Source organism: Suncus etruscus, chromosome 5, assembly GCF_024139225.1.
Source record: "Suncus etruscus isolate mSunEtr1 chromosome 5, mSunEtr1.pri.cur, whole genome shotgun sequence".
In the NCBI taxonomy this organism is placed as follows: Eukaryota; Metazoa; Chordata; class Mammalia; order Eulipotyphla; family Soricidae; genus Suncus; species Suncus etruscus.
In genome coordinates, this window is record NC_064852.1 from 48813270 (window position 1) to 48829670 (window position 16401).

Sequence of the window (16401 nt, forward strand, 5' to 3'; positions counted from 1 at the left end):
AAAATTTGTCACTCCAGCCCCTCCCTTTTTTCTTTTTCTTTCTTTTTCTTCTTTAAAGTCTATATTTATAGCTTCTAGACAGGGCTCTCACCCACTTTCTTTTTTTCTTTCTTTCTTTCTTTCTTTTTTTCTTTTTTTGTTAACAAAACCATAGAACATGAATCATCCTTTTCTGCCTCAGATTTCTATGTCTTCCTACAAATTGAGGGGGGAATAGTGGATGGTACCAAGGGCAAAGCAGTCTCATGAGCATCGAGTGAAAATAAAAAATGATCAGACCTAAATACCCAACCCAAAGTCAATGACAATAGAATCAAGAGACCCAAACTACAACAAGCTGTACACAAAAGGCCCTGTTACACTAGTAGTCTAGTGGGTAAGGATAGAGGTATGTGAGGCATACTGGGAACAGTGGTGGATGGAGGTCAACAAGAGTGGTGGGAATGGCCCTAATTTATTTCACTATGAACCTTAAATATAACTGTGAAAGACTTGTAATTCACATTGTGAAAATTATTTTAAAAAATATTAAATTATTTTTAAAATATCTTTAAAATCCTTTTACTCTAGTGTAGCTGTCTATGATTTCCACATGAACCCTGACTTTGTTGAATGACAATTGCTAAATCAAAATTTGTTAAATAACAATTCAACAAGGCTCTTTGCCCTCCATTGCATCTGACATTTTTCCCTCTGGGTTATCATGCAGATATCAGTTATAGCACATCTATTTTTGCTAAAGTCTCAGAAATCAGGTCCCTTTAATGCCTGATATCAGTATCCTGAGCTATGACAGTTTTGTGTAAGTGGCTGACCTAATCCACTTCTAATTCTTTCCCTCCTCTTCTCTGAGCTGTCAGTCAGGAGTAGCAACTTTTTCAGTGCCTACATGCTTTATTTATTTAAAAAAAAAAAGGTAATTACTGCTAGCATTGCTTTTGTGCAAGAAAATTCAGACTTGGCCACACAGTTACATCTGAATTTTGATGATATTTTAGTTCTAAAAATTATGGCCTCAAGTGTTCTTCATCATTTTAAAAGTAGTATGAGGAAGATTGGGTTTTTACAAATGTACTATGACCATATTAAGGTTATCTGAATATATAAACTTGTCAGCAAACTACCCTTAAAATTAATAAATTTTTTGTTATTGTATTTGGGCCATACCCAGCAGTGTGCTCAATTTATTCCTGGCTCTGGGTTCAGAAATCACTCCTGGAAGTGCTCGGGGAATTTTATGTGGTGCTGGTGGCTAAAGGCAGGTTAGTATGTGCACGGCAAATGCCCTACTTCTTGCACAATCTCTTCAACCCCAAATTTATACAAATAAAATTTTACTTCAAAAGGGTGATTCTAAAAACATAACTATATAAATATATAGAGAGGTAAGCATTAACTGATTTTAAACGCAAACTCATAACAAACCCCTTGCAGTTTTCTAATTTTACACCAGAATCAAATTCCCTAAGTAGAATGTAATTTGATGGTTTTATTTTTTTGGTTTGGTTTGGGATTTTTGTTGTTGTTTTGGTTTTTTGGGCCACACCCTATGACGCTCAGGGGTTACTCCTGGCTATGTGCTCAGAAATTACTTGGTGGATTATATGAAATGCCAGGGGATCCAATCTCTGTCCATGCTAGGTCAGCCATTTGCAAGGCAAACATCCTACCACTGCACCACCGCTCTGAACCTTTGATGTTTCTATTTTATTTAGAATTTGTAAATGCAAAATTCTAAAAGTTTGACATGTCAATCCTGTCAAGTGTTTAATCAGAGAGTATGAATTTAATTTTTTTATTTTTAAAAGACAGAACAATAATTATTTCCTTTACATAACTATAAGGAAAGCAAATGAACTGATTTCCCCTATATACACACTGCTGGAATCAAGATGCTTGGTGTCAACATAGAGTTTTGAAGAATAAGTCTCTTCCACCATTATTATTTTTATGCAAAAAAATAGATTCCAAACCTAGGGACAAAAATTCAAAAAAAAATTTTCTAATTTATGTTTATAGAGAAAAATAACACCAGGTTCTTTATTGTGTAATGATACTTGAAGATCAAAGCCAAGTTCAGCTGCTATTTGTATATCAAAATAAACCTTTCTCTGTATAACAAAGAGGAGAGGATAGAACAAGGTGACAAGGTATACTCTTCGTTGGCAGAAATATTAAAAAGGAATGTCACTGTTGACAAAATGTGCCAAATATATAAATCACTTTAGTTAGAAGCAGTAGAAGATAAAATATTATTGCATTCCCCTAGAATCTAAGATACAAAAACAAAACTATATGTATTGTAAAAGATGTGCTATTGAGCAGGATAGAAATTTAAACCAGCTGGAGCACATGCTTTGTATACAGCACTTTGATATCTGGTAATACATGGTCTCCTGAGCATCATCAGAATAACCTCTATGTCCTCCAAGCACAGGGCCTAACATAAACCATGAACAATACTGAATGCATCCCAAGCTGCCCCTACCCCCTCCTTACACACACACACACACACACACACACACACACACACACACACACACACAGATGTTCGAATTCAAATTATTTACAAGTTGATAACATAGAACATTCCATTCTACTTGTTTTCTATTTAATTTTAGAATAAATTTAATTTTAGTATAAATTGTCCTTGTGGCCTTTAAATGCTACCAGGATGGTCTTCAAGCAAACTTTGCTAATATCATGGTTTTTTTTCTACTTCTTCTGTAAAGAAAGCCAAACTAGAGAAAGGTATCATTTTTATGGTGATTTAGATGCATATCTTCTAACAAAAAACTTTATGTAAAACATAACCCATACAAAACCATGGTATCTTCTGCTTTATTTTCCCCATAAAATTCCTCTTCAGTTATCTTTATTTATGTACCAACAGAGTCCAAACTGCAGCTTTTCCTTTACATTTTCTTCTATTTGCTCTGTTCACCTAAGCTTTCAATAACCCTTTTGAATTCAACAGAGCATGTAATTATTACACCATATAGAAACAGTTGGGGGAAACAAATGGCATAGTGCAAAGGTGTAATTTATGGAGGTAAGTCATCCAGAAAACATGGAAAGAATTTTCAATTTATTTCAAATATCTTAATAGCAAGGACTCTTTTTCTTTCAGTTGTACACATTAAATTCTTTGTGTGCCACATGAAAAAATATAGAGCATGTGCTTATATAAAAATCCTGCTATAAAAATGAAAATGTTTTCATTTAAATGACAACTGGAAACCAGGAGAATTTAAGGCATTTATTTTCTTGGTTCAAATATGTGACTATAACTATAGTCAAAACATTTTCATTTGTCAGCAGCTCAGATGACTTATGTTTTTCAATCTTAGAAAGACACAAAGGTGACATTTTTGTCTTATAGAGCACAAGCATGAAGCATGTGTGTGTGTATGACAGTAAATGAAAGCTCTGCTGAAATTTTAATATTAATCTTTGCTGGAAACTAAATGCATAGAATTTAGAACTATAACAGCATATAAACAATGCATTGATACAATAACTTAATTATAGTTTGTATACAGATATATGTAAACATATATGTCTGTATGTATGCCTTGTAGATTTATGAATCACATGCAATATTTAACTTAAAGATTTCCCAAATAAGTTAAAGTATAATATACTGAGAAGCTTTTATTTTTGGAAGTGTTTTGTTTTTCAGCTCTTTGTTGTCTAGATTTCTTTCATTTTGTAGCTCAGAAGCTAAAAGCTAACATCAGTTGGTTGGATTCAGTAAAATCATCTAGGGAACATTTAAAAATTCAAATGCCTAGAATACATCCACATATATTCTTAGTTAATTGGTCTGGGAGAAAGACTGGGTTTTAGTAATTTTTAAAAGCTCCCTTGACAAAGCTAATGCTCAGACAAGGTTGAAAGCCAATGCTTTGGCCACTTGTTGATGAGCAATCACTGATATATGTAACAACAGAAACCACATTACTGCCCATGACTATTGTTGAAACCCAGAGCTGATCTCCCAGGATAATGTACACCTTTTAAGTCTTAGGCAAAAAGAACAAAGAAGACAAAATTTACTATAAGCTGGAAAGCTTCCAGCTTATTAAATCAAAATAAATGTTACAATATATTAGCTATTATGAGCCAAGGAGCATCACTGAGAAATGATGTTTTTCCTTTTGAACTCCTTTAAAGGTATTTGCCAACATCCATTCATAAAATACAGTAAAGCCCCCACCCCACAAAGCCTCCTCCCCTCTGGCAAAGATAAGCTGAGTGTGACCCCCATAAGTTCTTGTCACCCCAACTTTGAACACCCTACTTTTTAGTGGGACTGAGACACAGGGAACCAAAAAACAGGTTTTAAAAACCTCCCCCCATGAAGACTCCAGCCAATGCTGGTTAGAAGCCCATACTCTTAATCAGGAGAGATTAGTGGGATCTTCCCAAAAACCCACGGTCCCATAAGCCCCACTTCAGGCTATACCAGACAGTCCTCGGCAGATCAGGCCCAGCTTCTTTCTCCCTTAGAAAATATATAGCTCCAAAACCAAAAGAAAAACCCAATAAACTAAACTGCAACACTTCTACCATACTTGGTAACCTCAAGTATCTATGATAAATAAACCTTAAAACAGATCTACTTCCAACCACCTCCTACAAAATTAAACATACTTTAAAAAAAAACACCCTGAAACTCCAGCATCCCAACCCACCCTATGCAAAGAACAATGGGAAAACTGAGAAAGACTCCAGCAGCTGGAGATATGAAGAGAAATTCTAGTAGATTCCCAAGTCCTCCAAAACACACAAATTTATAGATGAGGACATAAAATCAGCATTTAATGTCTTATCAATGGAAAATCACTAACAAAAGATATTAAGAAATTAATAGACAATTCATTTAACTCAAAGAACTCTATCAGAAAATGAGAGAATCTATGCAAATGGAACTAAGGGAATTAAAAAATACACTATCAAGCCACAGTAGCAGAATTACACACATAGAGAATTGTATGGATGAACTTGAAGAGAAAATCAAGCTAGCAAAAACAAATATCAATAAAGAAATAAAAAAGAAAACATTGGAAGAAAATTAGATCATTGAGGAAAACATAGGCAGAACACTCCAATGACCAATCTATATTGGACACTCAAAAATATCTTTGAGAATAGAATGCCAACTTCAAGAGCTATAGCATCAATCCTAGATAAATGGAATTACATCAAACTAAAAAGTTTCTGTATGGCAAAAGAACACCAGTCAAAACAAGAAGACAGGTAATGGAATAGGGGAAAAGATTGCACTCAACACATCAGGTAAAGATTTGATATTTAGGATATAGAAAGCACTCAGAAAGGTTAGCTCCACAAAACATTTAAAAAAAAAAACTCGAAAAATGGGGTGAAGGAAGGAATAGACATTTCTCTGGGGAAGGCTAACAGATGGCTAACATACCTGAAAACATATTCATAGTCATCATTAGGGAAATCCAAATCCAGACAACAATGAGGTACCATCTTACCCAGTGAGGATGGCACATATCAAAAATAATGGAACCAATCTCTATTGTCAGGGATGTGATAAAAGAAAGGAACTCTCATTCACTGCTGGTGGGAATGCTGTCTGGTCCAATCTCTATGGAAAACAGTATGGAGGGTTCTCAGTAAACTCAAAATTGAGATGCCATATGACCTGGCAATCCTTCTCTTGTGTATCATTCCCTAGGATAGAAAGACATTTATCCAAATGTATGTATGTACACCATTATTCATTGCTGCACTCAGTGCAGTAGCCAAGACTTGGAATCAACCTGTATGTCCAACAACAGATGGATCATGAAGATGTGGTACATATACAAAATGGTAAACTACATAGCAGTAAGAAAAGAAACAATCGTGCAATTTGCACCAACATGGATGGAACTAGAAAATATTATGTTAAATGAAGTAAGCCAGAAGAAGGATAAATACAGAATAATACCATTTATATTTAGAATATATTTAGTATTTAGAATAACTCCACAAAAAAACACAATGATCAAAATGGTAGATACTCAGAACACTGTAGGTGTCAGGGTGTAGAGAGAAGTGATCAAATCAAGTGAAAGAGGTAAAACTACTACAAAGAAACCTGCAACAATGGAAACAGCTGTTTAGATCAAAAAGTATTCAATCAACTTTTCACTACAGTGTCCTATAATATACTAATGTATTTTTTTTATCCACAGAATCAGGTGCAGAATATGGTTGGATGCCAGGGACTCCCACCACAGTACTTACTATCAGTGTGTTTTAATGCCTTAATTTTATTATTATAAAATAACTCTTCGATTTCTTGTTCAAAGAGGTTCTTGGAGATATAGATTGAACATCCTAATTTTGCAATTTGGTGCTGTATCAGATTAGACTTCATATGCAGTGCTCATTATAACCAATTTACACATTTTCTTTTGATTATATCTTCTACTATGACCTAAAGCTTATGGCCATAGAGACCACTGAAATAGGTAACTGCATACTATAGACTTATAGTCTATAGTTATGGGTCCCACTCATTGAGTATGTTTTTGCAAATTATTATTATCCCTTTTCTTTTTTTTCTTTTCTCCTTTTTTCTTCTTTTTCAATTTAAGCTATGTTACTATTATAATCATAATGCCCTTGCTGTCAGTTTCCTTTCAGGAAAGTAACCTTAATGCACAAGACACAGTAGATAATACTACATAGGATAGACTCCTCTTATAGTGCTCACTACCATATTGCTTAGTACTCTAAATATGAAAATTATATTTCTTCTAAAATGTCCCAGGCACATTCTAACTTTGAAAGTTTCATTTAGCAAAATTCAACCCTGCCATTGACAAAATGCCTAGAATTTGGAAAACCTTTCCCCCCAATTTATTATTTTTCTTCTTTATTTTTATGTTCTTTTTTGTAATCTATTTTTTTAATTCAATCATTTCATAAGCATGCCCTTATGTGCCCTTCGGCAGCACATATACTAAAACTGGAACAATACAGAGAAGATTAGCATGGCCCCTGCACCAGGATGACAAGCAATTATTTAATAAGCACTCTGATCCATCCCATAAGGATCAGGCCTCCACTACAACCTATGAATAGATTTCTAATCTCTATCTCTAAGTGGACATGAGTTTGTATATGGTGGAGTCCTCTATGTTTGCCCAATCTATATTATATATTATTTCATGCCTATATTGTATGGAGTCCCTGTTATGTATTATCCCTCCTCTCCCCACCAGTCAGACCTCCTTCTAACCTCTCACCTCCTCAATCCTGATCCATTATCTCTCCCTATATAATCCTCTTTACCCTCAGTTCTTAACTAATTAGGAACTGAGACTGATCACCTACCCCAGTAAGCTGCCACCTGGCTCCCAAAGTGAAAGGACACCCTCTCAGCCCACATCTCTCATCCCAGCAAGAAGCTGCAACCACCTCTCCTGCTGACTCATTCTATGTGGCCCTTTTTCTCCCACCCACACCCCAATGTGGACTGTTGCATGCTACCGAATTCAGCACCAGACAGACTTCCAGCTTTATTTGATCCATTACTGCTGCAAACCAGTTCTCTACTCAGTAAGACTATAGTGTGGGACTAAAATGTGCCTTGGATCTCATCCTCTCCCCTAGACTATCTCAAAAGACTTAGTGGGGATGTCTATATTTTCTTTGTATATTTAATTCCTTAATAGTTCTAAATTTTAGTAAAACAGTGCTGGTTGGGAAAAAAGCTCAGGTCAAAACCAGGTCACAGAGATTTTATAGCCTGTCATACATTTTATCCCCAAATGCACCAATAATATAATATGGCATCATTTCTTTTTTGCATAGGCACACTAAATGGGGAATTCTTATGTCTAGAAATAAGTTCTTATTTACTAGGGATAAGAACCCATAAATTTTATAAAACAGGGGCACCTTCCACCCTGAACATTTGTCATGGCGACTTGACTTAGACTACATGTGATTGGACATCAACCATCCATCCCCAAACCCTGAATCACAACCTTAGAACTGGCACAGTTCCCTGCAACAGCACCAGGAATCAAACTCCCCCAAGGAGTCCCTAATACCTCACTGGTATCAATTTTTTTTTTACCTCCTTCCCCGTCCCCGGTATCAACTTATATAAGGGTAGGTTTAAATGACATCCTGACAAAGAGGAAACAACAACTTGATCTAAGGGTAGGTTGTCCTATCAGCGATGGCGAACCTATAGCATGCATGGCATGAAGGCCTTGTAGCTGGCATGCGGGAATGTCTGCAATTAATAAACTTATAACATTTATCGAGTTTTTAGATACTAGTTTTTAGATCTTCTTAATAAGGTTTAAATTGACGTGCTGGCCCTTTGAGGAAATTCTTTGATTTTATGTGGCAGTTTGGGCACTGGGGCTCAAAAAGGTTAGCCATCACTGCACCTACCTCGTCACCTAATGTTGAGATGATACCAGAAGATACTCTGTCCTTTGATCTGTGCAAAAACCAAGATCATTAATTACAGAAGACTGACTACAACAACTAAGACTGAGCAGAACTTCTGTAGCCATAAAGAAAGACTCTATCCTAAACTTTATCCTAGGATCTGTATATAAACCAATAACTCTATTTACAGAGGACTGACTTTGACAACCACAACTGAGTAAAATGTTTTCTGGCACCATAAATATAGACCTTGGGGTTCAACAATGAACATGTCTGAAGCCTGTAGTTTACCCCATGACCATATGCTTTAAAGGTGGAGAAATCCTGTATCTCTTAGGCCAAGGGAATTTCCTTTTTAATTTCTCCAATACTTACTGTGCCTATGCAAAAAATAAAATAAAATAACTTGCCACACTAGCTTCCCTTTTTCCCTTTTTCTTTATTTTTCTATTTTTCTTCGTTTAAATTCATATTTTTGGCTTCTAGAAAGGTGCTCCCACCTGCTTTCTTTTTTTTTTAATAGAACCATAGAACATGAATCATCTAATTCTGACTCATATTTCTTGTTTTGGTTTTGGTTTTGGTTTTTGGGTCACACCCGGCAGCGCTCAGGGGTTACTCCTGGCTCTATGCTCAGAAATCGCTCCTGGCAGACTCAGGGGACCATATGGGATGCCCGGATTCAAACCACCATTCTTCTGAGCCTAAGGCAAACGCCTTACCGCTGTGCTATCTCTCTGGCCCCATCTGACTCATATTTCTATGTCTTCCTATAAACTGAGAAAAAAGTGGATGGTACCAGGGGTAAAGCACTCTCATGAGCATTGAGTGGAAATAAAAAATGATCAGACCTAAGTACCCAACCCAAAGTCAATAGGCAATAGAATTAAGAGACCCAAACTACAACAAGCTATACACAAAGGGGACCTATTACACTAGCAATCCAGGGGACTAAGGGTGGAGATATGGGATACATGCTGGGAACAGTGGTGGAGGGAGGTCAACTGGTGGTAGGAATGGCCCTAATTCACTGTCACAATGTACCGTAATATAACTGTGAAAGTCTTGTAATTCACATCGTTCTCAATAAAAATTATTTTAAAAATACAGTAAAAATTCTTTTAGAACTTGTATGCTCACTTTTTGTTGTCTAACTTTTTCCACTCCAGCTTTTGGTATGAAAAATAGTATGGAATGTGAAGAATGTTAAAGATAGGAGAGGGTAAATATGTATGTACATATATGTATACATGTACATATGTGTAGATATAATTTGTGTGTGATAGCCTAAAAACAAGATATTTCTTAATCACAGCTATCTGTGATTCTATCTACTCCCAAATTAGATAATTAAGGGCAATCACACAAAATATTTTATGGTACATTTTCTTGGTTCTGTAACACCAAATATTGAGAAACTACTCACTGCAAATCTTATTTTTTCCCCTTTTTGCATTAGTTTTTTTCCCGAGTTTACAATAAACTAAGTTCAAACATGTCAACAAAGAATCATTCTTTCCCAATATTAGACTTAATTGGTTAGAGAAATGGCTGCCTCTGTGTACTTCTTGCATCCCACACATTGTGTTTTGGGAATCACTTTTCAGCGTTATCTTTGATGTTTTTTTCTACTGTATCAAAACATAGCATATGGAAGTAAGGACAAAAAAAAAGTAGAAAAACACCTCATTTTTTTTTCTAGACCTGAGCTCTCCTATGAAAAAACCAATATACTTCAAATGCACTTATGCTGAATATTTAAACAGATTCCTGATAGAATAAGAACTAAAATTATCTCATTGCCAACAAAAGATTTCTGCATTGAAATTTGACAGCTCACATAGCTTGTTGCCAGAAGGATACACACTGTTTCCAGCAGAAAATTGGTTTCGGGAAATCACCCAACAGCCCAGGCATAAAATAAACTTCCCTGGCTCTTTGTAACAGGCCAAGACCTTAGGGATTCACCCCTGGTTCATCCAACAGAACCATGAATCTACTTTAAATTTAAGAACCTAAATTAAGTAAACTAAATTATACACCAACTGCCAAGAACTAGCATCACTTTTTTGGAATTTTTATTTCTTCAGTGTTTGTATTCCATGGAATTGCTTATTACCACAGACAACATTCCTTAGAAAAGCCCTCATAGAACTAAATTGAAGGTCTCACCTGAGAAAATACATGCCACCATTATTCAAGAATGCCATTTTCTACTAATGAGCATAAATAGTTTGGCTCTATTAACTGTAATATAAATTTCCCAGAAGTTCTGTGCATATTTTTTTTTTTGCCTTCACAAAAAAGACTTGCATGTGTGGTAGCTAGCATTTGAAATGAAGAAGTTTGTGAGTTGGTAGTGTTTTCAAAGACATACTCCATAGTTGATTTTAATTTTTTTTAATGCAAATTTAGCAATCATTGTGCCTAACCTACTCATTTTACTATTTGGGGGCATGGGAGGAAATACCCAGAGAGGTCAACTGATTTGTTTAAATCGTACAGCTATTTAGGACAGAACCAAGACCAAAATCTAGCTTTTCTGTTTCCAATGGGAAACAAAGGGAACAAAGAACATACCATATTTTTATTACCATAAGACACACTTTTTCCCCCAAAGATGGGAGAAAATGTCTGTGCATCTTATGGAGTGAATGCCACCTGGAGCTGCTGCCTGCCTGTGTACAGAGAGGAGAGCATATATTAACCACTTGACATCCACAGTGTTACCTCCCCCTTTATTATGCAGACATACCACATAGTACAAGCAATCAGGTTAATGCACTTTCACCATCATATATAGAGCTTTCATTTAAGACTATTTGATTGCTGATGCAACTTTTATTTTTTATATTAATGAAAATGTATTTAAAAAGTTTTTTTCTGATGTAAAAATAAAGAGTTAGGTAAATGTGTTTAACCAGCTATGGACCAGCATATTGTAAATATACTTCAGCCTCATAAGCTGGTTGTTCCCAGGTGCCATCGCCTGATGGCGTCTCATGTTGCATTTATTAAATATTTTAGTACACAGTTTGCTTTACAATATTTTTTCTTGTTTTCCTCATCTAAAAACTATGTGCATATTATATGTGCAAAAAATACGGTACATGGAAAAAATAAAAAACAGAAAGTCTAAGAGTATAGGTTCTCACATTAAAGACAATCTATCCTTGCAGGTGACTCTAGGAATCTGCCAAAGCTGTCAAAGACAGTGTCTTTTCTATCTCAAAAGCAGAAAAAGTTAGAGAAGTTCTTGCTTAACCCCTAATCCACCATAAAACTATTCAGAGTTTTCTTTTGTATTGTTTTAATATAACGATATATTACATTAAATAAAATCTGAGATATAAAATCCAAATATATAAATAAAATCAAAGAGGAAACAGTTCACTTTGCAAAACTGGAATCTATTTTTGGTAAACTCTTCACTATATTTATTCTAAAATAATGACCTCCCTTATGACTAATAAATATTCTATTCAGGTACAACTTTCAGGGCCTTTTCTATTGCATTAAGCAAGGCATGCCTCTGTTCTATTGACTTCACTGAATTTTAACTTACTTAATGATTGTAATTTGGAGCAATATGTAAAGTACTAGATAGACACCCATAGACCAAAGTGCTGTGGGAACCTCTTGCCCACTTTGTATCTAGTGATTAAGAAATCCTGACTGTAAATCCTGAGTAGACCAATGCAGTAGCACTCAAAAGGCATGAAGACAAGCTTGTTGAAGTTCCACCCATTGATTTGAGTAAAAGATAAAGGATTATACAGATAAGCCCAGGACTTTTATTAATTCCATGAAGTCTGAACTCTAAGACAGAGAGGTTTAATTACCTGCATTATGGGAAAAAAAAAAAAAGGAAAGGACAACCTACTGCAGAATGGGAACTTAAGGAAACTATTCAGTGCCTCGGGCTCTGTGCCAGGCATAAAACATGACCCAGGCATTGTGCCAGTCCCAAGAGAATAGTGACAGGAATACAAGACAGTGATATAGCTCTTGCTTTGGGCAGACGTCTGACATCTATGTCCCTAAGCATGCTGGTAGCAGAGAGATGAGTAACCACCTGGAAACAGCATAGTGTGCAGGGGAAGGGTAGAAGGATGTTAATCGGATCAATGAGGAAAAAACAATATCATAGCTATACTGTTGAAGGATTATCAGGCAAGAGAGTCAGGCACCAGACATTTCTCAGAGTAGCTTTATTAAGCATGTCAACATAGATGCTTATATCCAGAATATGAGCCCCAATAACAAAATGGGATTTGCTTATATATACTGAGCAAGCATGGTGACAGAAGCAGGAACCAGAATGCTAAATAAAAACATCCATTCTCCACCAGTTGGTTGGCAAGACCCTTGCACAGAGGACTGACTGTTAGATGTCTGGATCATGGAAGTACCACTTTCTCTTCCCCTCTCACCACAGTCCTTCACATTCCCACATTCCATACTTCCATTAAATTCCTGCCACAGTACCTCTAGGCTGGAGTCATTCCATGGTATCACTGTTAAGTGGAGTTTAAAGGGTGGGAAGAGTATATAAAATATATTGTTTTGACCTTATTTTCCCACACCTGTCCTCTCACAATCAAATTCTATTCACTCTGAATTACTTGGTCTTGGGTCTAATGACAGATCAAATAGCTGATTCAAAAACATGCACATTCCCAGCCCACCTAGGGGTCTTTAGTCAACTGAAGCTATTTGTATAAGGGAGTAATCACCAGACTCACAGCATGGTAATGACAGTATTAATCGAGGTCCATTATTTCACTCTAGCAAAGATCAGAAAGAATTTGTAATTAGCGGAGTCCTGATAAATATCATAATACAACCATAATTGATGTTTATGTGGAAGATAGCACATTTAGGGCCCATTTAGCATCATTAAGTTCCTTAGGGACACTTTTGTGATCTTTAACCTCCCAAGCTATGGATAAAGTGATACGTTTCTATTGAACCTAACAATGGCCCATTTGTTATCCCTGCTAACTACAAATGGTCTTGCATTAATTAAAACACAATTCGAACATTACCTAACCTCCAAATCCACAGGCAAACCTCTGAATCACTATTCTGATGTAAGAATAGATTTCCTATATGCAAAACACATAGAAGCTAGGAAAAGTTAAAATCAGGATTGCTCTTCAAACTGACCTCCTAAGTCAGAGTATAGAATAGGCATGCATATGCATATAGAAGCTTAGATCGCCTATTTTATTCATGCAACCAAATATTTATTTTTATAATAATAATTTTTATTTTGACCAAAGTGTATTATACATCTTTCACAGTAATATTTTAGGTACATATTAACATTTAATCAAGGGATTCCCATCACCAAAGTTGTCCTCCTTCCACCCCCACCCCTTCATCCCACCTTACCCCTTTTTCCCAGCTTGCATCCCATATCTCCCTCCCTTACCCCCAGGCTGCAAATATTTCTTTTTTATAACCCAATTCCTAAGGTAGGAATAAAAACTTTAGCTGACAATAGGATTTGTTTATCTTTTGATTGTTGATATCTCTGACACCATTAATATCATGAAGGTTAATGAAAATATTTAGGGCAAGAAATATTTTTTAATTTTATGAGATTCATTGGTTCAGTATTTTATAAAAATATTATTTAATACATTTTGAGTTAGGTTAATGATGAAATGTTTTGGTATTAAGAACAAAAGGCATTATGCCTAAGGGTTTTCTCATTTGCAAAACGAACTAAAAAATAAAGCCCAGCATTCTTATTGCACTATTCCATTATGATCTCAATTGGCCAATAAAAAGTCTCCAGCTGAGTACATGAATTGGGGTCTAATCTTAATGTATTCACTTTGAATAATTTCAATTAATCATTTCAGCTCAATAATTTCCAGCTCTTATTTTATTTTGTTCCAGACATACCCAACCTAAATGACAATTTTGGAGAAAGTGCCTAGTCTACCAATCAAGAGATTTCCACTAGGAAATAAAAGGTAAGTATATTAAATGTAGAAATTTAGTCAATGCCTAAGAGTTTAGTGCATCCTGTAATTATTTGTTTTTGCAATTGTTTCTCATCTACACAGAAACAGTCACCCAAGTAATTAGACAAAACACCAATTTTTTTAAACTATTTACAAATATCACTGCAGTTCATTTCAGTATATGGGGGTGTTGAGGGAGGTTATGGTGCCACACCTCAATGTATTTAGGGATTGCTCCTGGCTCTGTGGTCAGGGAGCATTATTGGCAGAGCTCTGGAAACCATATGGCTTGCTGGGATCATCCCAGGCCTCATCAATAAATATATAATGATTTATTGTAATTTTTAAATAATGCATGTTCATTGTATATAACTTACATTTTGTATATAATATACAAACAATAGGAAAAATTAAAACACTCCTATTTTATTAAATAATTTTGAAAATTTTGTTCTGTACTTTTCCTTCTCCAAATCTTCTCTATTTGAAGATTTTAAATCCTATGTTTTGAGCTCATGACCTTCACTGATTCCATCTTGTTATTGAATTTCTTACCTTTGCTTTGCTAGGCTTCTTTGTTTTCAGCTATAAAACTTGAGGTATTGCCTATTCCACTCCTTTTTCCATATTTCGATTCTGTCCGAGTTCCATCTTGTCTCCAACCTGCATACCCCATTGGGTTCCCTCTACCTGGATTCTCTTTCCTTTCACCTGGACATTTTTTTCTCTAAACCTTTTCTAATAGGTCGAACTCATTTTCTGAGGCTGGTTCTGTCTCATCTTTTCACAAAATGAAACTCACTTTGACTCTTGGTATTTGTAGACTATAGAAGTTTTTTTTATTATTAAGAGGTTGTAGCCTACAGTGATTCCTTACCACTTTATTTCTGAGATTATAATTAAAATTCTTTCTGTAGAGGAATTCAGGTTTCCCCATTATCTGGAAGCAGAGAGTTCCTGTAGATTTTCTGGTAAACCAAACTGACCTGAAGAAGAGAAGCAATTGCCATAACTTTAACATGTAGCAAAAACAGAATATTGTTTGAATAGTCATTCCAGGGAAGGATCTTTGGAGGTCACTTTTACTTCTCTGAGTCTGTGGTAGCCTAATGAAGGTTCTTCAAAATAAATGCTAAGTGCCACTTTCTCCTTTTACTATATATTATTTCCTTCGATTGATGAACATAGGTGCTAATGTGTTAAAATACAGTAAAGAGAACTTCTGAAAAGCCAAGAATACAATATATCTGAAAGCAATTATCTGTCCAACTATTTATGCTAAGCTTTACAGAAGTAGAAAACAAGCATAATTTTCATTCTTAGAAAACAAAGCACCTTGATCCTGGAGGCCAGCTCTTCCCAGGTATGGGATTAGGGGACACCCCATGCCGGATGGCATTCTCCCTAGCTTGGAGGGTGCTGGGAGGCTTGGCAGGCCTCCAGCCATTCCCCTATTTCCCCCTCTACTCCAGACCTTCCCTGGTTGCCCAGGTGGACTCTATCATGGTCCTCAGGCTTTCCCCCTTTCTCTCCCGACACTAAGCGGGGGGACACATGGGGTGGATGGCGGGCCGATGCAGCACTGGTGTATGTCGGGACATTACATCGTGACATTCACTAGTATTTTTTTTTTCTTCTCATTGGTCTCCATTTAAAAAAGCGCTTGGGGGCTAGTGCCTTATATAGTTGAAATTGAGAAGAGTGATGTCTCTCATCTTATTTTTCCTAAAGGGTTCTTTAGCTATTCATGGGTGTTTATTGTTCCAAATAAATTTCAGGAGTATTTGATCCACTTCTTTGAAGAATGCCATGGGTATACTTAGAGGATTGCATTACATATGTACAATGCTTTGGGAAATATTGCCATTTTATGATGTTAATCCTCCCAATCCATGAACAGGATATGTGTCTCCATTTCCTTGTGTTCTTTTTTATTTCTTGAAACAGTGTTTTGTAGTTGTTGTTGTTGTTGTTGTTGTTTTGTATAAGT

At 35.8% G+C, this 16401-nt stretch overlaps 1 non-coding gene across 1 annotated transcript; it reads left to right on the forward strand.

Annotated features, from left to right (window-relative positions):
* The first annotated feature begins 6963 nt into the window (after positions 1 to 6963).
* On the forward strand, positions 6964 to 7068 carry LOC126009731 (U6 spliceosomal RNA). The gene has a single exon (XR_007495946.1). It is a non-coding gene; the product is annotated as a U6 spliceosomal RNA (small nuclear RNA).
* The last annotated feature ends 9333 nt before the right edge of the window (positions 7069 to 16401 follow it).